This window comes from Marmota marmota, unplaced genomic scaffold (genome assembly GCF_001458135.2).
Source record: "Marmota marmota marmota unplaced genomic scaffold, marMar, whole genome shotgun sequence".
In the NCBI taxonomy this organism is placed as follows: Eukaryota; Metazoa; Chordata; class Mammalia; order Rodentia; family Sciuridae; genus Marmota; species Marmota marmota.
Window position 1 is genome coordinate 11,504,031 of NW_026000185.1, and position 5,422 is coordinate 11,509,452.

A 5,422-nucleotide genomic window follows, 5' to 3' on the forward strand; every position below is an offset into this window, starting at 1 on the left:
TCCTGCCCACGATGCCCACCTGCCAGGGAACGGGAGGACGGGGCCTGCTCGGACCAGGCCTGGCCAGAGGAAGGCCAGGTCGCGGGCACCTCTTTGGAAGGGACCTGCCCCGCGTTGAAGATCTGACCGTCCAGTGCCATCCCTCGGACACCTGCGTATCCACTGCTCCGTGTGCCCATCCGTCCAGCCCCGCTTCCTCCTCTCTCTCCGCCTCACCCCGAGGTCCCCCCACCCACCCACCTACCTCCAGCCTTTCCTCCCTCCCTCCAGCCAGGCCCTCCCTCCCGTCCACCCTCCTGCCCCGTCCACCCGCATCCTTCCCTCTGACCATCAGTTCATCTGTCCCCGCCCTTTCTCTCGTTTTACTCTCTTGCTACTACTCAGTGCCTGACCTACGGTGGGGGGTCAGTGCTGTTTAGAAAATGATATTGGTGGGTCCTCCCCCCATATGCCACGCACACTTTAAAGCACAAGGAATTCAGAAATCTAAAAGTCCTTGCTCCTCACTGGTCACTGTCCCTTCTTGGAAACAGTGGGGTGAGCTGACTCAGGGGCACAGCAGCTGAGGGGAGGCAGAGGGCGCCCTTCATGCTGCCCTGTGGGCTTGGTGGGGCTCAGGGGAGGCTTGGGAAGGAGGGCATGCTTGGGTGGGGCCTTGAAGGGTGAGTAGGAGTTCCAGGACGGGGAGGACCCCAGGTAAAGCAGGCTGATTTCACAGCACCCTGGGCCCGGCTGGCCCAGAAGCAGCTGCCCCACCCAAGGTGGCTCAGCCCTGGCGTACGGAGGGCAGCAGCTGGGGAGTATTGACCAGGGGAAGGACATTCTGAAAGGCAGACCCCGGAGACCAGGTGGGAGGAGGTGAGAAGGGAGGCTGGGGGCTCCGCAGGGAGGCTGAGCAGAGTGGCCGGGAGGGAGGAGCATCGTCGGAGGGTCCCCGCTAAAGTAGGACCCTCGCGCCCCCTTGTTGGGCTGTGAACACGCCACTGGTTCAGTCACCCAGGGTCACGTGTCCATGGCACTCGCTGGGTCCTTTCTCTGGGCTATGTCAACTGTCACAGTAACTCAGAGGTCAGCAGTGGTACTCCCGTCCTGTAGACGTGACACGACTGGCCCCGGCTCAGGCCTGGCCAAGCGGCAGCCATCCCGAGCAAACAGAACGGTGTGAACGGAAGGTTGGGCTCTGCCCAGCACGTAGTAGGTGTTCAGTTAAGGTCAGCAGGAGAAGGACGAGAGAGGCCTCCTCTGGGACACCAAGGTGGCCTGGGGAAGTCCCCTCCAGAGCAGATTTGGGGAGGATGAGTCCAGTGGGGAGGTGGAGGGTGTAGAAACAAGAGCCAGTGGGGACATGTAGGCTGAAGCCGGCCTCCTCGAGGGTGCCAAGGGTGCAGGGACAGGCGCTCACCTTCTCTCCCGCGTGGATCTTGAAGGACACGCCCTGCACAGCCAGCGGGAGCTCGGGTCGGTGTCTCAGACCAAAGTTCCGGAACTCGATCTGTCCCCCGCGAGGCCAGGGAGGCCGGCCTGCGCAGGAGGGCAGCCTCCAGGGAGCCTGCCGAGGAGGGACACGGGGTCAGAGAGGCTCCCTGCAAGGTTTCCCATGGCGGCCGCCTCCCTGCGCCTGCTTCCCCCTCCGCAAGGTGGCCACGTGTACTGCTGTTCTCAGAGTCGTCGAAATCAAACGGGAGACAGCACATTACATCTGGCATCCCCAAAGTGGCCACCTTTTATCTCTTGCTATTGTTTGTCACTGTTGATGCTGAAAAAAAATATCCAGGGGCAGGAGGGGGCGCTCCCCTTTGTGTCTTTGAAGGATCAAGACAGCGCCGTGGGGGGATTGGCCCTGCCTGTGCTGTTCCTGTGGCCTCAACAGATCCTTGTTGGCCTCAACAGAGCCTTGGCTTCATCTGTGAAATGGGGACAGACACTAAGAGCAGAGAACCCGTCCCGAGTGTCCACAGTGGGTGGAACCCAGGCTGACTCTTCCGGGCAGGCTCTGATTGGCTCTCCTGGGACAGGGGACACTGTGGGACGTTACGTTTCTGTTCTGGGTTCTGAAGTTGCTAGAACGTTGCCATCGTGTTTCTCCAACGTCACTGTCTTGGCGCCGTGTTGCTAGGTAACTGTTGCTAGGTAACTGTTAACTAGGATGGAGTGACGCTGCTGGAGTGTGCCCGGAACATCACTGTTCCTGTGCCCTGGTCCCCTGTCACTTGCTGAAGGTAGGAAGCAGGACTTGATGATCTTAACTACTGCTCTTGCTCTGTCCCTCACTCCAACCTAGGGTTGCGGGGCTAGTGACACAGAAAAGGGTGCAGGCTCCAAAGCCCACTGCAGACCTGGTCCTGGGCCCTGCCCGGTGCGTCCAGCTGTCCCCCTCACCTCCTTGGCTGTGCGGGCATAGTCCCGCACGCGCTCCACGGACATGATGCTGTTCTCCAGGTCTGTCCAGTTGCGAACCACCCACTGCAGAGTCTGGGTCACCTGGTGCAAGAGGACACCTCAGCCAGGGGTACCCTGAGGGCTCATAACCAGCCCTCCTCCCTCCCCACACTGCCCCCAAGGCCGGGGCTGGGAGGCTGGATTCAAGGAATAAAGGGATGGGATTTGGCCTCCACCCAAACAAGTCCCCCCTGCCTTCAGTGGAATCATACAGAGCAGAAAGAAACCCTCAGACCAGAGAGGGTGCACGGCTCTCTCAAGGACACACAGCATGAGTCAGGTGCAGATTCCATCCCGACAGCTTCCCCAGAGGGCGCCCGGTGATTCCCAGTCATACCCAGAGCCACTCCAAGCTCCTCAACGAGGGCCCATGGTCAATTCCACGCTCACCCCACACTTGCCACCTCACCCTCTCCAGCCACACCTGGCTTATTGCTGAGCCTCTAACACATCAGGGATGCCCCTTGGGGCCTTTCCCCGGGACCCCTTCTGCACTGCCCCGACGCTCTCCAGCTTCCTGTCCCCCACAGAGGGTCCTCAGAGCGTCCCTCCCAGCCTGTGGAAGTGGACACACTCCTCATCCTCCCGCCCCCGGCCGGCTTTCCCCTGTGCCTCCTGGATGGGGGCCTGGGCAGGATTAAGTGAGTGACTATTTACCAGGCTCTTAGGACAGCACCTTGCTCATAACAAACCCCACTGAGGTCATGACCTGACATTCCTTATTCAGAGTTCAAATGTCAGTGCTCTGGAAGGGCACTCAGTCTCTGTCCCAGCTGCCCCGGCAACGTGGGGCGTGGCGAGAGTGCTGATTGGGTCTCAGGTGACTCCCGCGGGAAGGCCCTGCCTGAGGTCTGGAGAGGTACCGGATTTCCCTAACCGCCTGGCTGTAGGGGCTGGGGTGCTAGATGGCCCTACTGGCAGGAGTCTGTCCCCAATCTGCCCTGGCCGGAAGCTGTCAGGGTGGAATCTGGACCTGAGTCATGCTGTGTATCCTTGAGAGAGCTATGCACCCTCTCTGGTCCAGTAGTACCTGGAGGGCAGCTGAGACAGAGAAGCCCACGATGCCGGCGCTGAGGTGGGCCTTGCTCAGCGCCGCGCACATGGCGGCCACCAACACCAGCCCGTTGCCCAGGAGCTCCATGTTGGCCGCCAGCCACCTGCAGAGGGAGCAGGTGACAGCAGGGTCAGCCGGTGCTCTCATCCCCGGGACCTGCTTCTGTGGGTAGGTTCCTGACCTTCGCGTTCACCACCGTCATCTATAACACCTGCTTTGTGGGACGATGGGCTCAAGTGAATACAGGTGGCTCAGAACAGCACCAGGCACTTCGTGAGCGGGTTACAAATGTCACCGCTGAGTGCTTATTTAATCCTGTCACCGCCCCGAGGTGGCTCCGGGTTGGTACATGAAGCTCAGAGAGACTGCGTAACTTGTCCAGGAACATCCAGCTAGTAAGTGGCAGAGCCGGGATTTGAACCTGAGACTGTGCTCAAAGCTTGGAGACCAGGGAGGCTGAGTACCTCCTTTGTTGCCAAGGCAACAGAGACTGGTCCAGTTGCCTGGCAGCGGAGCTCCTTCCTCTGTGCCCTGTTCCCTGGCTGTGGGGGACCACTCGGGCCAGGCTCGGTAGGCTCACGGTGTGAGCCCAGAGACCGTCCAGGGCGTCCAGCCTTGGCCTCAGAGAGCCCTGGCCGCTCGAGTCACACGGCATGACCTCAGGTCTCCCCCTCTGCAGACACCGATGCTTACAGGGTCTTCTCTGCCCCCAGGGTCTTCCTACCTGTCGACCACCAGTCGCGGGAAACTGACCCTCTGGTTTTCGTCCATGAGAGCGTCACTCTGAGCCACAAAGAGGCCCTGGGCGCGGAAGGCCCTCACCACGGCGCTGCCCTGGAACGTCTCGGCCACGTGGGAGCACACAGAGGAGTAGCTGGCTGAATCGAGTCGTCTCAGCTGGCATGAGGTGGCCACATACAGGCTCTGAGGCAGGATGGGGAGGGTCGGGGAAAGGAGAAGCCAGAGACACACAGAGATGGCTTCCAGAGGCCCAGGGAGCCCCAGGCGCACGACCTAGACCCATCTCTGTTACCAGCTTCCTGTGTGACCTGGGGCCAGTGTCTTGCCCTCTCTGGGCTCCCATCTCCTTGCAGAATCAGAGTTCCAAGATCCTTTTGAAAATCATCTGGGGAGGTTTGAAAACCTCCAGGCCCCAGAACGACTCAATCAGGATCCCTACGTGACATCCCTTTAGCTCGTTATCTTTTAAAAGCCGAGGTTCAGACACCACCAACCTCGTTTAAGAGGCTCACTACCCCACACTGAGGTCAGCTTTCCTTTAGGGAAGGTCCTCGTGGGAGCAAAGCAGTTGGTCAATCCGATGCGCCTGGTGATCCCGGGAGTCACACCCTGGGTAACACGCGACGCGTGGCATGTGGTTGCGGGGACAGGCTCTGGGCATCTGCTGAACACCAAGCCTACAGCCTCGCGTCCCTCCCAGCTCCTGGCTGATCCGGATGCTGCTCCTGGGTGGGGCTGTGCTTTGAGACCCCAGAGCACAGGTGTCTGGGGGTGGCTGGGGCACACCAGGGTGCAAGCCACTGCCACTCCTGTCTGGTCTTTTGTTTAGGCCAAGTCAAGGGGTGTCCGGTCCCGGCAATGGAAAGAGTCTAGCCTAATCCAGTCGGCGCGGAGGCCCTGGGGACCCTGCCCGGCTCCCAGCGGGTGGAGAGGAAGCCGCGGCAGCGGTCAGACACGAGGTGGTTGGGGAGCTAAAGAGCCTCAGCTGTTAGGCATTAGACGGTGGGGACCGCGCCCTGGGATTCATCCAGGGCCAGCCCAGGGGCCCCGCTGGACGGACCCCCTCACACTGAGTCCTGCCCAGAGACGGGGCTGGCAGAGGTGGCCTCGGCCGTCCCGGGAGCCTCCCTACCTGGAGCCCCGCGTACAGGACCAGCAGCGGCAGGATGGCCACCAGGGCCAGGGGCG